Here is a 27,158-nt window from a genome sequence, read left to right on the forward strand (position 1 = left end):
TGTGCCTGGATGGCTTAGTCAATCAACTGATTCTTGGCTTTTGCTCACGCCATGATCTCATGGTTTTGAGAGTTCAAGGCCTGCATTGGGCTCTGCCCTGGCAGCATGGAGTCTGCTGGGGATCCCCTTTCTCCCTCTCTCTCTGCCCCTCCCCTCCCACGTGCTGTCTCTGTCTCTCAAAATAAATAAACTTTAAGAAAAATTTTTAAAAATCTATTTTAATGTTATGTTACATTTTTATCGGTTGTCTTAAAGAGAAATTTACAGCACATTTCTGTATTGTCATTCTTTTGACCAGAAGGGGTTTTTTTTTTTTTAAAAGGTAAACACCTTCAGTTTCAGGGTTAAAAACAAAATATACATAATTGTATTAGTTTAGCAGGAGTCTCAGTTTCATGCTTTTCAACACTGAGCATAAGAAACTGCAGAATTTCCCAGGTTTCTTCCTCCAGAGATCAATGACTAGTTACTTCCTAAGTGTTACCAGTTTCTACAGATGTTCAGGAAAATGATGTTTCTACCATCTCTACCTGCCTTTTAGGTAGGGAACATGTAAGTTTCTCTATAGAAAAGTGAGCACCAAAAATTAATGAAATTTTTCTCTTTTTTACATGAAAAGTACAATCTTCTGAGTGCTGTTCTTGTCAGATTTCCTTAAAAACTTCCCCAGCTCTTTCAAATCTCGAGCCAAATCTTTATTGCTTTTCTCATTCTTTGATGAACTTTTCATGTATTTTTTCTGGTATTTGCTGTAGACGCTTGATACATACTTCATGTGCTGCAAGATTCAATCTGGTTTGGACATATTTCTTTTTAATTTCATTTCTATAAACCCCTTTCTCTTTAACTTGGTAACTTATTCGCTATATCCAAATTAAGAAGAAGCAGTGTTCACATCACTCAGCATTGTTACCTTCATGTCTTTCTTAATCGCTCACTAAGAGAGATAGATACTTAATGTTTGCAAAGGGCATCTACATATAATTTAGAGTCTGCCTGTTAACATCCAGCACTTTGCTTAGTTATAAAGTAAACCTAAGTATTGTAAATCCAAATATTTCCCTGGATGCAAATAATAAAAACAATCACCGTGCCTTCATTCTGGGATGATGATGTTCGTTTTCTTACATTCATACTCAGGGGTCAGTTACTGTATTTCCCCCAAGGCCCGATGTGACCGTGTATCTGGCCATCTGCATGTGGCCCAACATTCCCAAGAAGTCAGAGTGGTTTCCATCACAGTCAATGGATCTCTTTTGAACTACTGCTTTTGTACATTGTATTAGCTTGTTTGATTGGTTAGTTGGTTTTGTATAGTATATTTCAATTCTCTGGAATCTGCCATAAAACAGAGCAATCGAAATTTGTTCACTATGTTTTTGATTTTTTTTTTTTTAGAACTCAACAAGTGGGGTCATACCAAATTTTATTCCTTTTACCAAAATGTTCTTTTAGTATTATCCCTGCCTTTTGGTTTTGCTATCATTGTGTTTAATGGACTTATGCTAATTGTTAGTATCCCAGAATTAATCTCATTTTCCCTTCCTTCTGTCTTAACTGTGTCTTGCTCTTTCATTGGCTGACATTTCGCTTTTGGCGCCATTCAATGAGTCAAACATTTATGATTATTTGCAAACCTTTCATTTGTTGTTGTTGTTGTTGTTGCTTATTTTTTAGGGGATAGAGAATCCTTTGATTAAAAGGTGGAGAATTCTTTTGTCTTCTTATAGGTGGACAGATTTACTGTTTCCAAACAGCCTAGAAGAGGAATGTTTTCAAAGTAAGAAACGTTTTAATGTACTCTCCCACTGGGAGGAAATACTGTTTTGTAAATTTGGCAGACATTTTTGATTCTATCAGCTCAGAAAGGATGGCCAGGTAATCTGAAAAAGTAGAACAAAGAATTAATCTAACCGGCAAGCTAGAAAGATTCAAAAAAGAAGTTTTCTTTTCAGTGTTGCTAAAAAGTCTCATTTGAATTATCATTCAATTGTAAATGTTCAACAAGTACTTATTACTTGGCTAATGTGCCAGGATTATTCTAATTCTTGGAGATTCAGAAGTGAAGAAACTGGGCTGGGGTGCCTGACTGGCTCACTAGGTAAAGCACAAGACTCATGGTTGTGAGTTCCAGCCCCATGTTGGGAGTAGAGATTATTAAAAATAATAGTAATTTAAAAATCTTAAAAATAAATAAATATGTAAAAGAAAGAAAACTATGCTGATGGGAGCTTCAATCTTATGTCTAAATCATCAAAATTTCTTTGATATACGACTGTTGGCATTGTTATGTCAATGATAAATAAGCATAAAGATTTAATGGTTGTCAAAGATCAAATTGGAACTTAAATATCTGTATTCTTTTTTTGGTGTCTTTTTCCAAAATATAAAAATGCAATTTTGTTGTAATTTACAAAAATCTATTATCAAGACTGTAAATGAAATTAAAGCAGGAAAGAAAAAATTTTAACTGATACTGTTCAGATTCTTTTCTTTTAGCTTGAATATTTATAGTTTGAATTAATATAACTTAGTTACTTATTTAATAAACTTCCCCAACCAAGTAACAGTCATTTTAACTAGGGGTGCTCCTCCGTGCTCCCTTACTTTGATTCATTCCTTTGTTCTGCAAATATTTTAGTGCTGGTTATGTCAGGCACTTACACTTGGCTTAGCTCAGACTTCTTCCAAATTAATGAAAGAATGAGCACAGACTTTCTGTAACCCAATTGCATATTCTTTCCAGTAAAACTTCTGCACTTGTTTTCATCTTCTGGTACATCTGACAGGTACACTTCATACAAATTAAACTGAAAGTCACAAGGTCTGCTAGATGTACTTTTTAAAAATATTTTTTATGTCTTTATTTTATTTTTAGAGACAAACACAGAGAGCGAGCAGGGGAGGAGCAGAGAGGGAGACACAGAATTTGAAGCCGGCTCCAGGCTCTGAGCTGTCAGCAGAGAGCCCGATGTGGGGCTCAAACCCACGGACTGAGATCATGACCTGAGCCAAAGTCAGACACTTAACCAACTGAGCCACCCAGGCGCCCCTCAGCTGTCTTGTTTTATTAGAGCTCCAAAGGCAGAATTTATTAGCTTTCCAAATTGTGAAGAATATGGGCTTATATTCTTCACTGTATAAATTCAACTCCAAATCTTTTGCAGCATTTTTAGTTTTCTGGTTTTAGATTCTCCCTCCTTGCAAACCCCGATGGACTGAGTCATATAGAGATATAGAAATAGTTTTAATATTTATTTATTTTAATGTTTATTTATTTGCATGTGAGTGAGCAAGGGAGGGGCAGAGAGAGAGAGAGAGAGAGAGAGAGAGGGAAAGGGAAAGAGAATCCTGAACAGTCTCTTGAGCAGGGCTCGATCTCAGGAACAAGATCATTACTTGAGCTGAAATCAAGAGTTGGAGGTTTAACCAACTGAGCAACCCAGGCTTCTTCAGGTATCTTTTTAAGAAAAAAAATCACCCCATGTATTTTAGTATAATTTTGCTTCAGAAAGATTGAAATTCTCTTTCTTCTTGCTAAATCATTTTCATTTGTGCTTCCTTGAGGTGATATTGAAATCATTTTGATTAGGGTTCCGTGTGTTCCCCCAAACACTTCAGTCGTTCCTTTCCATTCTTTTTTTAAAAAGTTTTTTTTTCTCTTAACGTTTATTCATTTTTGAGAGACAGAGACAGAGTGTGAAAGGGGAGGGGCAGAGACGGAGGGATGCACAGAATCTGAAGCAGGCTCCAGGCTCTGAGCTGTCAGCACAGAGCCCCACGCAGGGCTTGAAGGCACGGAGGTAAGATCATGATCTGAGCCAAAGTCGTAAGCTTAACCAACTGGGGCACCCAGGTGCCCCTATTCTTTTCCATTCTTTATTGCTATATTCTTGAAGATGCAACCCACTTTCCATTTCATGTACCAAAGAAAATTTGATCAGAGGTGTATAAATGAGTTCAAGGTGTTTTTAAAAGCTTTTTTCAATGTTTAATTTATTTTTGAGAGACAGAGTATAAGTGGGGAAGGGGGAGAGAGAGGGAGACAGACACAGGATCCTAAGCAGGTTCCGGGCTCTGAGCTGTCAGCACAGAGCCTGATGCAGGGCTTGAGCTCACGAACCATGAGGTCATGACCAGAGCCAAAGTTGGCACTCAACTGACTGAGCCACCTAAGTGTCCCGAGTTCAAGCTTTTAAAATCATATAAACTACATCCATGGGCACAACATGACATGTAAATGTTTCTTTGAAACCACTGTCAATTATATTTTCAACACCATAGAATATGTGAACATTCTGAAAACCCGTGGAAGGCAAACTCTCCCAATTTCCACAGAGGAAAAAAAATACATTAATAACTTATAGAACTCTTACACACACACACACACACACACACACACACACACACACACACACACTCTTTTAATTTTCTCTGACTGCTTTAACAATTTACCACAAACCAGATCATATTAAATAACAGAATTCTATTCTGTCATGGCTCTGGAGGCTAGACATTTGAAGAACAGGTGTTATCAAGGTGGATTCATTCTTGCAGACACAAGGAAGAATCATTTCTATACGTCTCTCCTGGCTTCTGGTGGGTGCTAGCAATCCTTGGTGCTCCTTGGCTTTCTAGGTACATCACTTCAATCTCTGCCTGCATTGTCACATGGTGCTTTCCTTCGTCTGTCTCTGTGTTCCAATTTCTCTTTTCCTATAAGACGCTAGTTATTGGGTTAGGACTACCCCAATTTAGTATGGTTGCATTAAATTTTTTTCAATGTTTATTTTTGAGAGACAGAGAGAGACAGGTGTAAACAGGGAGAGGGAAACACAGAATCTGAAGCAGGTGCCATGCTCTGAGTTGTCAGCACAGAGCCTGATGCAGGGCTTGAACTCATTAACTGTGAGAACATGACCTGAGCCAAAATCAGACGCTTAACCAACTGGGCCACCCAGGCGCTCCTAGTATGGTCAATCATTTTAATTTGATTATATCTGTAAGGGCCCTGTGTCCAAATAATATCACATGTACAAGTACTAAATTTTAGGGCATTAAGATCTTTTAGGGAGATACAATTCAATGCACAATACACTTGCAATATCAATTTAAGGCAAATTTATAGTATTATTTGTTAAATAATAGAATGTGACCATTTAGCAAAAGGAGTGGTAAACAACATTAACAACTTTGTGTTCTCAAATATCAAACTCATAAAGTGGACACATTTTCCTTTCCTGCTTGTTACTATAGAGAGATCATGAGACCACCATGATGAACATTGTTTTTATCATACATGTAGCAGCAATGTTCATTTTAATTGCTTTGGGCAAGAAAGAAAAAGTGATTGTATAACAGGACAGTCTAAGTGCATTTTTAGCTGGTTGTACAAATATCAAAAGTATTAATTACTGAATTTCTCTCATCCCGAAATTAGCCTCTAGTGGTGAAAAATCACATTCTTTATTTATCCCAGCATTTGTATCAGCGACATAAATGTAGACATTAAAACGGTAGACATAAAAAAGTCAATATATATGACAAAAGCTAAGAAAGTTAACACAATAGGTTAACAAACTGAATGTTCAAATTGACCTTAGTAGGCTACATCTAATTTTAGTCATAAAGCTGAGAAGCTAACTGTATTTAATGAAGAAGATGAAATTATATAGGCAAAATATGACTTTCCATTTCTAAAATAATAAGTCAGTTGCCCAAATAGACACTATCTTAAAGAGTTGGTTTGCTGATACTATCTGTAAATGGCTAACCAGATTGTGTTCTTAAATTGCATTAAATGAGTTTCTGGGAGAGATTTCCCTAAATTAGCCCTAAGGCAGCAGGTCAGATTCTAAAAAGAGCAAAAAACTTCCATTATGTGCACTCTGGAGAGAATCACTTTCATTCCAAGGATTTCTGTTTTTACTGACTTTTCCTGGGTAATGTGCCAGAGAAGTTAGTTTGAACACAACAAATTTTATCAAGTCCTTCCATAAGGAGAAATCTGACAAGGGGAAACGTTACCCTGAAGCACAGTGTTGCTGGCATCCTGTTTGAATCTAATGCTGCACACAAGTAGAAATATTTCCCGTTGTCCAAATACTCTCTTTACACTGATTAGTTGGAAGGAAAGTTCAGTTTTGTGGTCAGTGTTATAATGTATGAATACTGTGGGGGCCATCGAGTACTTTGACTCCAAACATTTTGAGAGTAGCTAGGAGGATGATTATTGAAATCTGGGCAATTCACCTTATATTATTTGCTGGCAAAAAAAAAAAAAAAAATCAGGGTATTACTTTAGTTGCTGGGAAGAGCCTTTCTCCCACTGTGCTCAGCTCCTTCTACCCGCAACTTCAGCCTGCTCTCATTTCTTATTATTTTTGTTTACTCTTTTGTTAAAAATCTTTGGGTTCCATTTCCCTTATATCTTATATATAGACCTTACTGGACTAAAGAATGGAGGTCAGGAAATAAAGGTCATCTACCAAATACTAATAAGTAAGATTTCTCTAGTATACAATGAAAAGACAGACTTGAGACTAACCAATGTTGGGGTTTAATGACCACAAATAAACTAGAAATGGTTAATATGCCCATAAAGCTAATGTAGTTGGGCCTCAATAATAGAGTACTATTGATATTTCATTGTGTTACATAAGTATCAAATCAACTATCAGAAAGCAATTAATGACTCTGAGGAAGGTAATCTCAATGTAAGGAATCTGCAATCATGAATAGAAGTAGCAAAAAGAAAGAAGGGTGCTCAGTTTTTGGAAGAAAATATTTAAGGAAAAGTGGATAGCAACTTACAAAAACTTGAAAGGCTATTGAATTAAAGTAAGAAATACATGATCTTTTGGAACAAAAATAGAATCATGAGAAACAAAGAAAGTCTTGTGGATATAGATTTTGTTTAATAAAAAGAACTTTCTAACAGTTTGGTTTCTCTAGCAATGAAATACTTGAAAATGTTACAAGTTTGTGAGAGTTAGAACTTCAGTAATGATAAGTTAGCGTGGGGGCACCTGGGTGGCTTAGTCAGTGAGTGCCTGACTTTGGCTCAGGTCATGATCTCACGGTTCATGAGTTCAAGCCCCACATCAGGCTTGCTGCTGTTGGCACAGAATCTGCTTAGGATCCTCTCTTTCTCTCTCTCTAACCCTCCCTCACTTGCACTTCTATCTCTCTCTCAAAATAAAGATAAGTTAGCTTGTACTGGAATAACTCTCCTGTGGATAATAATAATAAACCTGAAACAAATATACAATTGCTTGAAGACATTGGAGAGCTGTCAAAAACAGACTAAAACTGTAGAGGATTGACCAGTTTAAAAAAAAGAAGGGAATTATATTAACTGAGTGAGATCCATGTTTATAGAGCCATTTCCCTGTGGACATTCCCCAGTCCTCAGGTGCAGGGCAGCTACAACTCAAGAAGAATGCTTCAGTTTTATTGACTTGTTATGTCAGTGAAGAGATTTCAGGCTGCATATTGAGGGTAATATCAGAAAGTAAGGTGATACAGAGGGAAGAACATTAATATTTGCCTATAAAAAGCCCTATAATCCTTGACTGACCATTGAACTATACACATGCTGGGGAGTCTCCAGTGATGACAGCAGAAAGTAGCAGCTGAAAGCGTGGTAGAGGGTGGAAAGGGAAAAAAAAAAAAAAAGAACATCTCAAGGCAGCCTTGCTATTTGCAAATGTGACAATATCCCTCAGGATCTTGTAACATGAGACCACTTTAATCAGATTGCTTGTTTGTGTGTTACCATATATGGAGGACAAAGAAGCAAAAAATACATAAAAACCACGACACATAGTGTTCTGGGCTCAGTTCTTTGGGTGTGAACCCAACTGAGTGATACAGGCTGGAATAAAGTTGCTTCCTGGAAAGAAAAGCCTCAGTGTCACGACTCTGTGCAATAATCTGCTACAAAAGGGCTGGACAGAGATGTTCATTGCTGTTCACTGCAAGGAACTAGAGTTTGGAATATGAGGACTGCCAAAGATAGCGGGGCTTGGTAAAACCTTCAGGCATTTGAGGGGCACCTGGGTGGCTTAGTCAGTTAAGCGTCCGACTTTTGCTTAGGTCATGATCTCGCGGTTTGTGGGTTCGTGCCCCGTGTCGGGCTCTGTGCTGACTGCCAGCTCAGAGCCTGGAGCCAATTTCAGAGTCTGTGTCTCCCTCTCTCTCTGACCCTCCCCTGCTCACGCTGTCTCTCTCTCTCCGAGAAATAAATAAAAATATTTTAAAAAAAACAACAACAAAAAAAAACCTTCAGGCATTTGATAAACTGGACTTAACATGGTATAAACCAAAGGTCCAGAAGTTAAAGATGATCTGCCTTCAGCTACATGTCTGAGAATACTTAGTCCTTTGCAGAGACGGAAGACAAAAATCAGAAGCTCTGCAATAATTATCCCCAATATCCTAAAAACAGTAAAAAATTAATGTACATCCTAAGAAACAGAAAATAGTGGCTCTGTCAAAAAAAAGCTACCTACAGAAATAGATCTCAAGGTGAAATAAATATTGGAACAAACTAGTAAACAAGTATTATAAATATATTCAATAATTTAAAGAAAATGATGGTCAAAATGAATGAATAGGTGTGGAATCTCAGCAGGTACATAGAAGCTGTGAAAAAGAACCAAATAGAAATACTAGTACTGAAAAGTGTAATATCTGTAATGAGCTTAATAGCAGATTGAAATAAGGCAAATAAATTAGGAAGAGCAATCCATAGAAATTACTCAATTTAAAGAGAAAAAAATGGGGGGAGTGTGCCTGGGTAGCTCAGTTGGTTAAGCGTTGGATTCTTGATTTCTCAGGTCATGATCTCATGATTCATGAGATCGAGCCCCACAACGGGCTCTGTGCTGACAGCCCAGGGCATGCTTGGGATTCTCCCTCTCCTCTCTCTCTGCCCCTCTCCCCATGCTCTCTCTCTGTTTCTCAAAATAAATAAATAGACATTTAAAAATAGAGAGAGGAAAAAAAAACTGGAAAAAAGTAAAGTCTTGGTGACCAGTGAGGCAACAGTATGTAAACTAATATTCATTTAATTGAATTCACAGAGGGAAGGAAAGAACTAGAACGAGTTTGGGAAGTATTTTAAAGAAATACTGGTTGAAAGTTTACCAGTATCAACCTACCTACCTATGACACTCAGAGGAAACTAAGTAGGATAAATACAAAGAAACCACACACCATAAACTGACTGCAGAAAACCAAACCTGACAAATTTCATCTTAAAACCAATAATATGAATACCATCGGATAAAATGGATGTTAAAACTCTAAATTGTAGGTAGAGAAAAAAGATTTGTTCACTCAAAATTCTATATCCAGTGAAGATACCATTAAAATAAATACATAAATATAAAATAATATGTAATATTTATTATATACACATATAAAATAAAAATATTTTTAGATTAAAAAAACTGAGAGAATTTGTCTATCACTATTCCATACCACAAGAAATACCAAAAGAAATTCTCCAGCCCAAAGGGAAGTGAGTTAAGTCTCTATCTACAAGAAAAAATGAAAAGCAAAAATTATACACAGGTGGGTAAATATAAAGTTATCTTTTTTCTTCTCCTGATATCTGTAAAAGACAACCAACTGCATTATCAAAACATAACGTTTTATTATGAGGTTTATAATTTGTGTGCATGTTAAGCATGAGAGCAATGGCATATAGTATTGAGAAACCAAAAAGTTCTGTTGAAAATTTATTAATTTATATGAAGATGTACAATATTAATTCTAAGTAGATGGTGGTAATCTAAGAACAACCAGTATAAAGAAAATAATACAAAGACATGTAGCAAAGGAGCAGAGCAACTAAACTAGGATTAGTACGAAAGAATAATGATTTGTCATCTCTTGAAGTAGTCAAGTAGAGAGGTCATCAGATCAAAAATTTCAGAAAGACATGGGTTTGAATCATTTGTATTCCTCTCAAAACTTCTGATTTTGGTGTAAGACACACTTTGAATTATTTCTCCCTTCGCCCACCTCAAAGCCATGTGTTTCACAAGACATGTTTTGCTTTTGAATTTTTTGTTATCTTTCATGTGGCCATTGTGGATATTTGCATTCATAGGCTCAATTTCTTGATCATACTCATGAATTTAGAACAAAGCTAAGAAACAGTATTATATTTTGCTGTAGTTTTGGCACCAGTTTGTTTTATGCTTTCCATGTGGCTTTATTTCTGTATTTATGTAATGTCTTGTGCAATTATTGCTGAGAAATACAATATGAACTTTAAAAATCCATTCTTACATGCATACTAACAGAACAGCATACATACAAAGGAAAATGGAAAATTCCAGAACTCCACTCCCATATGCCTTCCCCTTTCCAAACTCCCATAGTGGAGCACTGCCAAGTACTCCTCAGAGCTGAATCTAATTTACTTCTGTCCAGTTCTGATTTTTTTTTTTTTTTTTTTTACAACGTTAGGGGCCTTTAGACTCCCCTAGCTCCAGTCGGTGACTTGTTCTCCCCAGGGACCACCACAGCCCTGAACCCTAGGCGTTTCAAAAAAAGCATTGTGCCTAACAATGGTAATGAACAAATGGTATTTTTCTCCAAAGGTCAGAAAACTAGGTAACGCTGGTCCCCTCCCCTCTTTCCTGGACTCTCCCTCCGACATCAAATTGGCCTCCTCCAAACCTGTGGAAAAGAAAACAAAACGCCTGGGCGGGCATTGAGTGTTTCCAGCGAGCACTGCATTGCCAAGGCCAATTCCCCAAGCCAAGGGCCTGGGGGTGGGAGCAGATGCAAATTAACAGGGCTCTTGCGAAAGAGCCTTTCCATGCTTGTGATCCCCATCAGCAAAACTCTTCCTCGTGGGTTGTGGCATCTGTGTCCCTGATTAAGTGCAACCGTCGACTTGCCCTTACCTTTCTCTTCACCCCACACTAGAGCTGCGACAGCTTTTCTCCCCGGGTCCCCCTCCCGCTCCTTTCTCAATCGGCAGCCCACAAACACCCAAGCCTCTCGGGACCCACCACGCGGGGCCGCCGAGCGCCCAGCGCGGGGAGTGGGGTCCGGGGCCCACGCGAGCGCGCCCCGGGGGAGGGTCCGGGCGAGCCGGGGCCACGCCCCTGAGCCCCGCGCCGCCCCCTCCCCTCCAGGCTCTAGTTTGTTTTTAATTCGAAAAGTCCTCCTCTTCCTTCTCCCTTCCGCCGTCGCTTCCCTTTCCTCGGCTCCGCTAGGAGAGTTAGACCGCGGCCCGGCGTCGCGGGGGCCGAGCGGACAGCGGGCCGGCGGTGAGTGGGTGTGCACGGCGGGCCCGGGGCCCGGTGGCGGGGAGAGGCGGGGGGCTGCGGGCGCCCTGGGCGCGCGCTCGGTGGCCGGCTGCGCGGCGCGCCGCTTCCGCAGGTGGCGCGGGCGTTCGCGCGCGAGGCGCGCCTGCCTGAGCGGCGGCGGGACCGGCCGGGAGCGGTCTCCAACTCTGAGGTCGGGGTCGGTGCCTCTGGACCTTAACGTCGGCGGCATTGGTCCGGGGATGAAAGCTTTCGAGTGGGGAGAAGGTTGTGCCGGAGCAATAACGCGCTCCGGGGGAGAGCTGGCTGCCTGCCCGGCCCTCCCTGGCCCCTTTCTAGCGTCTCCTGCGGGAAGAAGATGCGTTGCCCGCGGGTCTCTGTCTCTCAGGCCAGGTCCTACCTGATCAGGCTCCCTTTGCGTGTCTCGCAGGCATTCCCTTGGCTCAGCGCTCACGAGGCCAGGCTGATTGGCAGGTAAGGGTTTTGTAGTAACTTTGCACATTCGGCCGGCACAGTGGCGGGGGTTACAAAAGAGGACCCTTCTCATTCTAAAAATGAGGGGACACTGGAAAGAGGTGATTTATTTCGGGGTATACTTACGTTGCTTCTGTAAAGTAAAACGTTTGTATTTTAAGACAGATTTTTCTTTCATTTATTTTCTGGTCTTTTTACCTTCTCTTAGGATCTATAACTTAATTGAGATTTTAATTTTATATTGCATATTTAAAATGTAGCTGCCATGGGCCCCCTGGGTGGCTCAGTGGGTTAAGCCCTCAGCTTTGGTTCAGGTTAGGATCAGGCAGCTCCCGAGTGAGTTCCAGCCCAGCGTTGGGCTCTGTACTGACAGCCTGGAGCCTGCTTGGGATTCTGTGTCTCCCTCTTTCTCTGATCCTTCCGTGCTCATGGTCTGTCTCTCTCTCTATCTCAAAAATAAATAATAAATGTTAAGATTTTTTTTTTAAGTAAAAAGCTCTTTTAAAAAAGAAATAAAATGTAGCGGCCAAAATGAGTAGAGCTGAAGATATTAGTCATTAAGGTTGATTTCCCACCTACTTAAAAGAGTGTAGATTTAATACTTTACTCAACCCTTTTGTTGAATCTTGGAATACTAGCGTCCTTTCCATTAGGTTTCCAAAAGCCAAGAATGCTCATCATGACACTCTGTGATGTCGTTGTGAATTGTAATAGGCCATTGGTATTAGGCAAGAGGCCACATTAACTTTCTGATTAGAAAAAAGGCAAAATTATCTCTTTTTACACATAATATGATTGTGTATCATGACTCTAGGAAATAACTTAAAATATAGGAAAAAAAAGAATTTGCTAGTGTCCAACTGGACCTAACCATAGTTTATAGGTATCAGTAGATGTTACCTACATAAAAAATAGAAAATAAACCATTCAGTTTAGTGTGAGATAACACAAAATTGAAAAACCTATTAAAGATAAAATGCTACAGATGTGAAAATACATTGAATGGATAGGTATTGAGGAGGGCACTTGTGTTAAGCACTGCATGTTATATGTAAGTATTGAATCACTAAATTATACACTTGAAACTAATATTACACTGTATGTTAACTAACTAGAACTTAAATAAGAATTTGAAGTGAAAGAAATAAAAATAGAAATGCATTGAAAAAATGTGATCATTATGCTTAGAATGGAAAAGAATGTATAGGTAAAAATGCAATAAAATACGTAACATTTTTCTTTTTTTTTTTTTTTAATGTTTTTTATTTATTTCAAGGAGAGAGAGAGACAGCGTGAACAGGGGAGGGCCAGAGAGAGAGGGAGCCACAGACCGAAACAGGCTTCAGGCTCCGAGCTGGCAGTCAGCACAGAGCCCGACGCGGGGCCCGAACCCACGAACCGCGAGATCATGACCTAAGCGAAAGTCGGACGCTCAACCGACTAAGCCACCCAGGCGCCCCGATACGTAACATTTTTCTAAAGGTATAATTTCTCGGGGTGCCTGGGTGGCTCAGTTGGTTAAGCCTCGAACTTTGGGTCAGGTCATGATCTCGTAGTTCATGAGTTTGGGTCCCTGTATTGGGCTCTGTGCTGACAGCTCAGAGCCTTGAGCCTGCTTGGGATTCTGTGTCTTCTTCCTCTGTCTCCGCCCCCCCCCCCAAATAAATAAACATTAAAAAAAATAAAGATGTAATTTCTCTAAGAATATATAAATAGATTCCCAGGTGTTTTTTTTTTTTTGTTTCTAAATCAACTGTTTAGTTCATGTGGAAAAACAGTATGTATACTTTACTACATAATAAAAGGTATTATCAAGCTATAGTGATTAAGAGTTAATGGAGTAGGGAATAGACCAGAAAAATCAATGAAACTAAAGAGACAGATTTAAGAATAAAAGAATGCTGCCATTTTATAAATACACATTTTAAAACTGGTGGTGGGGGAAGAAATGAAATGTAATGAATTGATCATGCTTAAATAATCAAGTATTTATTTGGAAAAAATTAATAATAAAACTGGAACTTTCTCTTACTCTTAGCACACAAATATGATCTAGATGACCTACTAATTTGAATCTAAATGTATGGAACCTGAAAGTAAAAGAAAACTTGAATGAATATTTGTGAGCATGGTATGTGGGGAAAGCGGTTTTTGAACTTGACACAAAATCCCACAGCCTATTTAGGAACATTATTCTTATTAACATTTGCATGCAGAAAACAGACAAATTGGGGAATTGTTAACAGAAAAAGAACTAATTATGCTAATATGTCTAGAATTCTCATTAATGAGTTTTAAAATCAACAACCCAATTTGACCATACAGAGTACTTCAAAGCAAGAGAAATGCAAATAAAAAGCAGTGTGAAGACTTAGCCAGGCTAATTATCAGAAAAATGCAATTAAAGTAAGATAGTTGTTGTGCATTTTACTGATTTTGAAAGTCTGGTAACACTCAGTATTGTTGATAATGTGATGAGAGAAATACAGTCTAACAAACTGTTAGTGGAAATACATTGATAAAACTGTTTTTATGGTGTCAGCTTAAATTTTTCTTTTAATTAAAAAAAATTTAATGCTTATTTATTTTTGATATATATGTAGAGAGGCAGAGTGAGATAGAGTGTAAGTGGGCGAGGAGCAGAGAGAGACACAGAAATCTGAAGCAGGCTCCAGGCTCCAAGCTGTCAGCACAGAGCCTGATGTGGAGCAGGGCTCAAACTCATGGACTGTGAGATCATGACCTGAACCGAAGTTGGTGCTTAACTGACTGAGCCACCCAGGTGCCCCTATTAAAATTTTCAAATATTTGTTCACATATGTGCAAATAAATATGTGTGTCAAAGATGTTCATAGTAGTAGTGTTTGTGATACAGGAAACTTGGAAACAATTTTATAACTATTGATTGGGATTTGGTTACATAATTTATGATACATCCAAAGGTGGGATAATGTGTAAAGTGGAAATATGTCCAAGTATATTGTATTTTCGAACAGAAAATACAATTTGAAACACAGTATTTTATATATATATATATAAAATACAAATACAGTAACAACATTTTTCTAAGTAATAATTTATATTATGTGTATTCATATTTTCTTTTTTTTAATTTTTTTTTATTTATTTCTAGGAGAGAGAGAGAGAGACAGCGTGAGCAGGGGAGGGTCAGAGAGAGAGGGAGTCACAGACTCTGAAACAGGCTCCAGGCTCTGAGCTGGCAGTCAGCACAGAGCCCGACGTGGGGCTTGAACCCACGAACCGCGAGATCATGACCTAAGCAAAAGTCGGACGCTTAACCGACTAAGCCACCCAGGCGCCCCAATATCATATTTTCTTTTTTTTTGAAACACAGTATATATATATATACGTATATATATACGTATACGTATACGTATATATATACGTATATGTATACGTATATATATATAAAAATACATTTATATATATTAAATTTATATATAAATACATATACAGTAACATTTTTTAAAGTGATAATTTATATATTAGGGGTATTCATGTTTTCTTTTTTCCTTTTTTTTTCTTTTTGAGAGAGAGTATACATGTGCACGCATGAGCCTGCGGGTGCCTACGCCCCTGCTGTGTGGGGCAGGGTGGAGGGAGAAGAAGAAGGTACGGGGAGGAGCAGAGGGAGAGAGAATTTTAAGCAGGCTCTACACCCAGGCTAGATCTCAGGACCATGATTTCAAGACCTGAGCTGAAATCAGGAGGCGGCCGCTTAGCTGACTGAGTCACCCAGGTATCCCCTCTTAGTTCTCTAACATACGTGTGTCTAAAGAAAAAGTGATACTATAATAGGGAAAAATTATAAAATAATAAAGCTCCTGAAAGTATAATTAGTAACTTATATAGAATCATTCCTTTCTGGATATATTAGTTGTCATACAGTGTAGAAAAAACATATTTTCTTTCACAGAGTTTTCTATCTCGTTCTCTTCATTTATTTTTGAATGCCCTCTTTCACCTTCTTCCTTTGAAAGTGCCTTCCTTTATCTCCTTCCTTAATATTTATTGAGTGCTATGGTGTTTCTTAGAGGCATACAACTGAAAACTTTTGCCTTAGGGATTTCACAGCCTGTTAACTTTCTTATAAACAGAAAAATGCAGAAATGTTGCTGTTCTTTATCTATTTCAGCAGCTTTGTAGTAAAATTAAAATTAACCTTTCCCTGACTTCAGGACGAGAGAGATGCTTAAAAAGAAAGTACGGCAAAAACACAGAAAAAAAAACAAATGACAAATTTGGGAAGAAGATTCTTAAAGTTCTAATACTATTCATGTAAGTAACAAAAAGAAAATCTTAAAAAAATAGCAAACAGAAAAATGGACAAATGACCATTTGCAAATTACTTATAAACATAAAACTGTTCAACTTCCTCATGTGATTTAGAAAATAAGATGTTTTTACCATTCAGATTGGCAGTGACAAAAATGTTGTGAAAACATATTAGGAATCCAACACATTTTTTCTCACATGTGAATGGGTTCAAATTCTTTGGAGTACCGGTTGACAAGATATATCAAAATAAAAATGCACAAAACTTTGAGCCAGCAGCTATGCTTCCAGGAATTTAATACACAGGTACACAAAGAAGTATATATTTGCATGTTTTTAATCACATATATTTGGAAACAGTTTAAATTTTCATCATTAATGGGCCAATTAAAGCAGATGGCTACCAGAATGGAAGTGTATGTATGGAGGGGGAGGGGAATGAAATAGATGATGGGGATTAAGGAGTCCATTTCTGATGAGCCCTGGGTGCTACATGGAAGTGTTGAATCACTGTAATGTACATCTGAAACTATATAACACTGTATGTTAACTAACTGGAATTTAAATAAAAACTTAAAGAAATAGGCCAAATAGGGGCACCTGGGTGGGTCAGTTGGTTAAGCATCCGACTTCAGCTCAGATTATGATCTCATGGTCCATGAGTTGGAGCCCCATGTAAGGCTCTGTGCTGACAGCTCAGAGCCTGGAGCGTGCTGCAGATTGTGTCTCCCTCTCTCTTTGTCCTGCTCCTGTTCACATTCTGTCTCTCTCTATCAAAAATAAGCATTAAAAAAAATAGGCCAATTAAATAAACTGTTGTTTAGCCATTCAAAAGAATAAGGTTACATGAACTGTAGTCAACATCAAGACATTTTAACAAAAGAAGAAATAAATTACAGAAAGGTATATAGAAGACTCATTTGTATTAAAAGGCATATATACTAGTTTGTATATACTTAGATAATCTATTGGAAGACAAAAAAAATCTACTTGTGGTTGCCTTTTGAAATGGGAAATGGGGATCTAGGTAGGAGGAATTTTTACTTTTTTGTGGTATAAATATATGTACCCCCTGGGTGGTTGATTAATTCCAATTTCAGTGTTTTCAGATAATACCTATTTTAAAATATGTTTTTATAAATGTAAGGTTTCTTATCAAGATGATTTCATGGTAGGTCACATGCTATCCTGTTTCGTTGCAGTTTTTAATACTAGAAGACTAGCCAGAAAATGATGCAATAAGGCATTCTCTGGTAATCTGTCAGGTATCATAATTGGCATGGTAGTGTTTCCTTAAATGTATTGTATAAATATTATGCTAATATTACTCTTCTGATACTTTTTGTACTCCAAGTAAAAAACATTTCCCCCTTGAAATCTAAAATGGAGAGGCCTAATATATTCTTTTCAACAATTTAAACTAACTTAATACGTTTCATAAAAGAGATTTATGAACTGTGACTATCACTTTGCTCCCATTTAATCTCATTCTTTTATTTTAAAATAAAACCAAAAAACCAACCTCTAAGATTCTTATCTGCTCAGAAGGAAATATCCCACCATAGACCTTTTGTTTAGGAGGAATCATGTGACTAAAATAAGAAGTATGTTTATAAAGGTTATCAAAACATAACAATATAAATAGATTAGGTTTTGCCAACATTTGTATTTGTTCCCAGTGAAAATTAATCCCAGTTTCTCTGTAGGGCTGATTTAATGCAAAGATATAATTAAATAAATAGGTGTTTTACAAATAGTCTTAATGAGGGATTCTGTGCACCTTCAGGACATTTCTACTGCATATTTTATCCCAAAGTAAAAGACCTCAGTTTATCTTGTTAGTGCAAGCCTCTGTAATTGCTTTTCAAGTAGGATAGTTTCTTAATTATAAGCTGTATGACAGCAGCCTATTAAGTTGCCAAGGTGTGAAACAGAAGTGACTGAATTCTTCACAGTCATTGGACTTTAATACATTCACATTGAACCCACTCAACTGTCCAGTTCCCTAGTAACCAAGAAACGTATAAAACAAATCAACACAATTATACATACTTACAGGAACCAAAATTTTGGCTTAAAGTCTACAAAAAGAATTGTACTTGGGTAAGTAAAGCATTTCATCTTTGGTGAACCGGAGATCTAAATGGTTACAGATACACTATCAGAGAGTATATTGTTCTGCTTAGGTTCTATTTCTTTTTATTTTCTTTTCAGTTCGGATTATAAAATCTATTAGGTTATATTCCTCCTGTGAGAATGAGATGTATCACTTAAAAGTTATACAGTATAGGGACACCTGGGTGGCTTTGTCGGTTAAGCGTCTGACTTCTGCTCAGGTCATGATCTCATGCGTGGTTCATGAGTTTGAGCCCCACGTTGGGCTTTGCGGTGATATTGCAGAGCCTCCTGGGTTCCTCCTTCCCTCTTTCTCCCCCTCCCCCCCTTTCTCAAAAAAAAAAAAAAAAACCTTAAAAAATACTTTTACAGCGTATTTTGAATTTTTTTTGAATTTCAGAAGAAATGTACTTGGGTTTACAAATGACATTTGAGAAAGAATTTTGATAGGTGTTACATTACTAAATTAAAGATTAACCTGAGTTTATTAAAATGTGATTCCTTTTGAAGATGAATTTTTACTGGAGAAAGAGATGTCATAGGTCTGTAATTTTGGATGGGTGTGTGTGTGGTGAGTGATATCAAAGTCATTTGGGAAATGGTTTCAAACCTTATACACACTGGAAGAAGTCCCCTAGATTTGTGGTTCTCAAAGTCTGATCCTGAATCAGCAGCATCAGCATATGGTACTCTCTGTGGAGTATTTCGAATAGTTTCAGATTTCTTTTATATTCCCGCTCCCTCTTCCTTGAGAATTATTGTACTTGGTTGCTGAGGGATGGTATTTTTGTGTGGGGAGGAGCTTTGGAAATCAGTTTGTTCAGACTTTCATACTTGTCTGTATATTTTCTGTGTGACTCAATTTCTCTTTATGAAATATTTGCATATTTTTTTCATTTTATTGATGAAAACTGTCTAATTTTTACAGTCACAAGAACAAACTGGACCATATTAGTTAATAACATTTAGCCAACTTGACTTTCTTAAATATCCTTAACATTATTGGATTAAGAAGGCAGATAAATGTCAATCTACATTTATTTTGGAAATGTTAACATCAGATGGTGAGTTAATATTTGGAAAACTTTTGTAGGAAAGTTGTATAGTCTATTACTAAATCTTTTAAAAATTTCTATGGCAAGTACCTTTCAATAGCATTTTAGCAGAAGTTTTCAAAACTTACTTTATTTAATGTTGTAATTGAAGAATATTTACTTTAAAAATATCATTAGTAACTAGGTCCAGCTAAATAATCAATGCAAAACACCCCTATTATATTTGGCTGTAGGATGTGTTAATTTTTTTTTTTTAAATGTTTTATTTATTTCTAGGAGAGAGAGAGAGACAGCATGAGCAGGGAGGGTCAGAGAGAGAGAGGGAGTCACAGTCTGAAACAGGCTCCAGGCTCTGAGCTGGCAGTCAGCACAGAGCCCGACGCGGGGCTCGAACCCACGAACCGTGAGATCGTGACCCAAGCGAAAGTCGGACGCTTAACCGACTAAGCCACCCAGGCGCCCCGGATGTGTTAATTTTTATTTCAATTTTATTTTCTCAGTTGTTTTTGTATTGTAATTTTGGAGGTTTATATACTCATAAACGTTTTGAAAAGCTTTCCCAATAAAAAAGAAAAGATCTGCAAATTTGATTATGTCCCTGATTTTTGGTATCTTTTTCTTAGTTGTTTATAATATGTACATACATGTATGTTTCTATATTTGAATAATTAAGTATTCACAGTAGAAAAGTATTTCATTCCTATACTTAATTTTTTTCTTTTCTTTCCCAAATGGGGTCTGATGGCAGTGTTAAGTCCTTATCCAAGGAAGGATGATAAGATTATATTTAAACAGGCTATAGCTTTATTGAGGCATGATGAGGTGAATTTTGCTGGGTTCATGATGCTATTTGCTTTGTGATATATGTGAAAAGTCCTTAACCTAAACTAGGAATGCAGTGTTTTGTTTTGTTTTCAATGTTTTATTTATTTCTAGGAGAGAGAGAGAGAGAGACAGCGTGAGCAGGGGAGGGTCAGAGAGAGAGGGAGTCACAGACTGAAACAGGCTCCAGGCTCTGAGCTGGCAGTCAGCACAGAGCCCGACGCGGGACTCGAACCCACGAACCGCGAGATCATGACCCAAGCGAAAGTCGGACGCTTAACCGACTAAGCCACCCAGGCGCCCCGGAATGCAGTGTTTTTGCAGAACATTTCATTATTGTGAGAATTGACCCCACACAGTTGGACTCTGATATATAATCATTGCAATAGCTAAATCTCAGAAAGCTATTGACCTTTATAAATTTCCCGTGGTGCAATCAAATTTTTAAGGGGAGAAAGAAATTGTTAATATTTTTGAATGTTTCTCCAAAGTTAAATGGACAGCAAAGATCAGTTAGTTTGCAAATATAAAAATGAATAAAAAATGGTATCAGTAGTATTGGAGCTATACAAGAAAGTTCTATTAACTGTAGTTGAAATCCACACATGAGGTCAGTCTTGGGGGAAGTGGCTATATGAATAACTAAGTTTGTAAAATCGTTGCAAAATATATATACTTCTGGAGAGTTCACATTCATGACCTATTGTTTTCATTCAGTTCAAAGTATTTTATTTCCCTTGAGACATTCTTTTTGACTATGGATTATTTAGAAGTGAGTTTTTATTTCTCCGTGGTTAGAGATTTTCCTGTTAATTCTTCAGTAATTTCAGTGATTCCAGCTACATCACAGTATGATCGGAAAACACACTTTGCTTGACTTTATAATTTAAAAAAAATATTTGTAATTTTTAAAGATTTGTTTTATGACCCAGAAAATGGTCTGTCTGGGTGAAGGTCCCATGTGTTGAAAAGAGTGGGTATTCTGAGGTTGAGTGGAGTGTCCTCATGTCGGTGTTGGCTGATGATGATGCTTTAGTTCTTTACTATCATTATTGATTTTCTCTCCACTTGGTGCGATAGATTACTGAAGGAGGACCTGTTCAAGTCTCCAACTACAGTTGGGGACTTTGTTTCTCCTTTCAGCGCTGTCAGTTTTAGCTTCTGGAGTTTGAAGTCCTCTTTTTAGGTACAGTCACATTTAGGATTGCTGTGTGTTCTTGGTATATTGACTCCCACTTGTAAATGAGGGCCCTCTAACTCTGATAATTTCCTGTGCTCTGAAATCTACTAGTGGAATATTAGTATCCAGCTTTCTTTTAGTAACTTTATTGAGATATAATTCACATGTCATAAAATTCACTCATCTGAAGTTTATGGATTTTTACAGTATTCACAGATTTTTGCAGCCATGATTATCCATTCATCAGTTGGTGGACATGGACATTTGAGTTTTTTCTGTTCTTTGGTTATTTTTTTTTTTTAAATGTTTTATTCATTTCTAGGAGAGAGAGAGAGACAGACAGCGTGAGCAGGGGAGGGTCAGAGAGAGAGGGAGTCACAGACTGAAACAGGCTCCAGGCTCTGAGCTGGCAGTCAGCACAGAGCCCGACGCGGGGCTCGAACCCACGAACCGTGAGATCGTGACCCAAGCGAAAGTCGGACGCTTAACCGACTAAGCCACCCAGGCGCCCCGGATGTGTTAATTTTTATTTCAATTTTATTTTCTCAGTTGTTTTTGTATTGTAATTTTGGAGGTTTATATACTCATAAACGTTTTGAAAAGCTTTCCCAATAAAAAAGAAAAGATCTGCAAATTTGATTATGTCCCTGATTTTTGGTATCTTTTTCTTAGTTGTTTATAATATGTACATACATGTATGTTTCTATATTTGAATAATTAAGTATTCACAGTAGAAAAGTATTTCATTCCTATACTTAATTTTTTTCTTTTCTTTCCCAAATGGGGTCTGATGGCAGTGTTAAGTCCTTATCCAAGGAAGGATGATAAGATTATATTTAAACAGGCTATAGCTTTATTGAGGCATGATGAGATGAATTTTGCTGGGTTCATGATGCTATTTGCTTTGTGATATATGTGAAAAGTCCTTAACCTAAACTAGGAATGCAGTGTTTTGTTTTTTTTTAAATGTTTTATTTATTTCTAGGAGAGAGAGAGAGAGAGACAGCGTGAGCAGGGGAGGGTCAGAGAGAGAGGGAGTCACAGACTGAAACAGGCTCCAGGCTCTGAGCTGGCAGTCAGCACAGAGCCCGACGCGGGGCTCGAACCCACGAACCGCGAGATCATGACCCAAGCGAAAGTCGGACGCTTAACCGACTAAGCCACCCAGGCGCCCCTGGTTATTTTTAATAATATTGCTATGAGCATGTTTTTGTGAAAATGTTTTTATTTCTCTTGAGTATGTACCTAAGAATAGAATTGCTAGGTCATATGTTTACTGTAGTAACTGTATTCATCTCTATCTTTAATCTCTCAAAGAACTGCCAGACTTTTTTCTAGAGCGGCTGCACCATTTTACATTTCCACCAGCAGTGAATAAGGGTTTCCAGTATCTCCGTATATTTGCTAACACTTGTTATTGTCTGTCTTTTTGATTATAACTATCTTAGTAGATGTGAAAAATAATGGTAATTTTGATTTGCATGCCTCTGATAACTAATGATGTTTAGAATCTGTTTATGTCCTTATTGGCATTCATATTATATTCCTTGGGGAAGTACCCAAATCCTTTTGGCCTTTTTTCATCTGGGGTATTGTCTTTATTACTGAGTTATGAGTGTTCTTTCTATATTCTGTACAAAAGTCCCTCACCACATATATGGTACGTAAATATTTTATCTCATTGTGTGGATTATTCTTTTATTTTCTTGATGGTATTCTTTGAATTACAAACTTTTATGATTTTGAAAAGGTCCAATTTCTTTTTTTGTTGTTGGATATTCTGTTGGTGTCATATCTATAACACCATTGCCTAACCCAGGGTGATTACGGTTTACTCCCATTTCTCTTTTCTTTTTTTTTTTTTAATTTTTAACATTTATTTATTTTTGAGAGACACAAAGAAACAGAGCATGATTGTGAAGGAGGAGCAGAGAGAGAGACACAGAATCTGAACCAGGCTCAAGGCTCCCAGAGTCAGCACAGAGCCCAGTGCAGGACTCGAACTCACAAACCGTGAGATCATGACCTGAGCCCAAGTTGGATGCTAAACTGACTGAGCCACCCTTAAAATTACTTAGTTTTACTTTTTACATTTAGATTTATGGTCCATTTTGACTTAATTATTTTGGATCAGATGTTGTCGGGCTCCAAATTAATTCTTTTGTATTTAGATGTACAGTTTTTACAATACTATTTGTTGAAAGACTATTCTTTCCTCATTGAATGGTCTTGGCACCCAGTTCTGTTTCTTTGGTCTGTGTATCTCTCATTGGCCAGTACCACACTACTTGGATTACTGCAGCTTTGTAGTAAGTTTTAGTCAGGAAGTATGATTTCTCCATCTTAGTTTTTTGTTTTCAAGATTATTTTGGCTGTTATGGTTTTCTTTTGTTTCCATGTGAGTTTTATGTTTAGCTTGTCATTTCCTAAAAAAAGGCAACTTGAATTTTGATAGAGATTATGTTAAATCTTTAGATCAATTTGGGGACTATTGCCACTTTAACTATATCATGTTGACTGATCCATGAACTTGAAATATCTGTACTTATACTTAAATCTTATTTGATTTATTTACACCTTATTATTTTTTAGTTTTCAATACACAAGTCTTAACACTTTTTTTGTCAAATTGATCCTATGTATTTTATTCATTTTTATACTATTGTAAATGGAATTGTTTTCTTTATATTGTTCATTGCTGGTGTATAGAACACGTTTGATCTTTGTATATTGATTTTATGTTCTGCCACATTGTTGAACTTCTTTATTAGTTCTAATAGTTTTTAGCGGGTTCCTTAGGAGCGTCTTAATGCAAGATTTGTCATATTTCTTCATTCCTATTTTGGATGGATACCTTTCATTATTTTTTTCTAGCTTAATTGCCCTGTATAGACATACTAGTACAGTCGAATAAAAGTGGTAAAAGTGGATGTTCTAGTCTTGTTCTTTGGTCTTAGGGGAAAGCATTCACTCTTTTTCCATTGAACATAATCTTAACAGTGGGGCACTTTATAGATGGTTTTTATCAGATTAAAGAGGTTTCATGTCATTTGTAGGCTGTTGACTGAACTCTTTTTTAATTCAAACAAGAAGGTATTGAATTCTGTCAAATACATTTTTTCATGTATTGAGCTGTGTTGTTTTTTAATTTGTCTTATTAAATCATTCCTTGATGTTCGTGTGTTAGACCAGTACCTTATTATGGGTAAAATCCTACCTGGTCATGGTGTATAAACCTTTTTATGTGTTGCTGGACTCAGTTTCCGGGTGTTGAGGAGTTTTGTATCTATATTCATAAGGGGTATTAGTGTAGCTTTCTCTTCTGTGATGTCTTTGATTTTTATATCATGGTTATAATGACTCTTAGAATTAGGTAGGGCATGTTCACTTTTATTTTTTTATAAGAGTTTATGAAGGATTAGTATTTATTATTAAGCATTTGGTAGAATTCACCAAAGAAGTCATTTGTGCCTGGGCTCTCTGTGGGAAGTTTTTTGATTACTAATTCAATTTTTTGTTATGATTCGATTCAGGTTTTCTCTTTCTTCTTCAGTTAGTTTGGGTAGATTGTATCCTTTTAGTAATTTGGCCATTTTACCTAGTGTATCTAGTTTTTTGATATATAGTAGTTCATATTTTTTCTTCATAGTTTCTTTTGGTTTTCACTGTAAGGTCAATAGCAGTATGCCTCCTTTTGTTCATGATTTTAGTAATTTGAGTCTTTTTTTTACTCATTTGTTCATCTTAAATTTTGTCACTTTTGTTGATGTTCTCAAAACACTTTTGGTTTTGTTCATGTTCTTTTTTTTCTATTTTTTATTTTCTTTCTACTTTAATCTTTACTATTTCTTTCCTTCTGCTTGCTTTGGTTTTAATCTGCTATTGTTTTCTTTTTTTTATTTTCTTAAGGTGGAAGCTTGGGTTATTGATTTGAGAGCCATCTTTTTAAAAACACGTGTATTGACTAGTATAAATTTGCCTCTAAGCATGATGCTAGCTGCATTTCATGGTTTTGGCATTTTGTCTTTTTATTTTCGTTCATTTCAAAGCATTTTCTAATTTTCCTTCTGAATTTTTTTCTAATTTGTTGCTTATGCAGAAGTGATTAGTTAATTCCACATATTGTAAATTTCCAAAATTCTGTTCTGTTTTTGATTTCTACATTTAATTCTGTTATTTTCAGAGCTCTTTTTATTTATATGATTTCAGTCCTTTAAGGCTTATTGAGGTTTGTTTGATGAATGTTCTATCTTGGAGAATGTTCCATATACACACTGAGAAAAATCCAGTCTGTTATTGTTGGATTCAGTGTTGTATAAATGACTGTTAGGTTTAGTTGGTTCATGAAAGTATTCAAGTCCTTCATTTCCTCATTGATTTTCTGCCTGGTTGGTCTGTTTATTATTGAAAATAGACTGTTGCAGTCTCAAACTATTGCTGTTGAATTGCCCGTTTCTTGCCTCAAAAATAGTTCTGCTTGTATATATTTTGTGACTTTCTTGTTTTGTGCACATACATGTATGACTGTTCTATTTTCCTGGGGATTGGCCTTTTTATTATTATGAAATATCCTTCCTTATCCCTTAAAGTAGTTTTTGTCCTTAAGTATATAGCCACCGCACGTTTTGGTTAGCACTTGCTTGCATGGTATATACTTGTGATATTTTTTTTCTTTCAACCTCTTTGTTTTTAAATCTAAACGATGTCTCTTGCATGCAGCATGTAGTTGGATCATGGTTTATTTTTCTTTTATATCCATTTTGCTGATCTCTGCCTTTGGTTGGAGTATTGAATCCATATGTATTAAGGTAGGATTTATGTGCAATATTTTCTTTAAATTTTTTAATTTGAGTATGGTTGACACACAGTGTTACATTAGTTACAGGTGTGCATGATGATTCACCATCTCTATACGTTTTGCTGTGCTCACCACAAGTGTAGCTACCATCTGTCACCATATACTGCTATTACGATATCATTGACTGTATATTTCCTATACTGTTCCTTTTATTTCTGTGACTTAGGTATTCCAGACTGAAAGCCTCTATCTCCTACTTCCCCTCGCCCATTTTGCCCATCTCCTGCCTCCCCTCCCTCTGGCAGCCATTATTTCTCTGTATTTATGGGTCTGTTTCTGCCTGTTGTTTGTTCATTTGTTTTTTTTAGATTCCACATGTAAGTGAAATCATATGGTATTTGTCTCTCAGTTTGACTTATTTCACTTAGCATAATATTTTCAAGGTCCATCCATGTCAAGATCTCATCCTTTTTATGGCTGCATAATATTCCAACACACATATGCACACATATCTTTATATGTGTATCACATCTTCTCTCTCCATTCATCTGTTGATGACACTCAGCTGCTACTTGTTTTTGATTCGTCTTATGTGCCATCTTTCTTTTACATGTTTGCTTGGTATATCTTTTCTACCTTTTTCCCTTTAGTCTGCTTTATCATTACATTTGAAGTGAGTTCCTTTAGAAAGCATGTAATTGGATCATTATAAAAACATCCATTTATCTATTTTGATAATCTGTGTCTCTTCATTGATAGGCTTAGTACATTACATTTAATGTAACTGTGATTTAATTTATACCTGCTTGTTTTCTTTTTCATTCTTCTCTGACTCATTTCCTATCTTTTTCAGCGTTATTTGAATCTTTTTGTAGTATTTAATCTGTTATTGTGTTCTGAACTATATCTTGTGACTGGTGTTTTTAGTGGTGGCTCTCAACTCTCATGCATTCAGGATTTCTGGTTCTATGTAGACATGTACTCTATCCTAGATGCTGTGTTTTGAATATTATGTTTAAGAAAGTTCGGAGTCTGATTTAGATGCTGTGGAGGAAATCAATTTTTTTCCTTCTTTCTTTCTTTCTTTCTTTCTTTCTTTCTTTCTTTCTTTCTTTCTTAGCTTTTAA

General features: G+C 36.8%; 1 protein-coding gene and 1 pseudogene across 1 annotated transcript in view; one reads left to right on the plus strand and one right to left on the minus strand.

Moving 5' to 3' along the window:
* LOC120219643 overlaps positions 1-11,793 on the minus strand; it is a 46,546-nt pseudogene extending 34,753 nt beyond the window's left edge.
* Positions 11,209-27,158, plus strand: part of LOC120219640 (phospholipid scramblase 4) — a 58,846-nt gene continuing 42,896 nt past the window's right edge. The window contains exons 1-2 of the mRNA XM_039216486.1: positions 11,209-11,294; positions 11,722-11,765. The gene's annotated coding sequence lies outside the window, so the exon portion shown is untranslated. The remainder of the gene's footprint in view (positions 11,295-11,721; positions 11,766-27,158) is intronic.

The sequence above is a fragment of the Hyaena hyaena genome, unplaced genomic scaffold (assembly GCF_003009895.1).
Source record: "Hyaena hyaena isolate Hyena2069 unplaced genomic scaffold, ASM300989v1 scaffold_636, whole genome shotgun sequence".
NCBI lineage: Eukaryota > Metazoa > Chordata > Mammalia > Carnivora > Hyaenidae > Hyaena > Hyaena hyaena.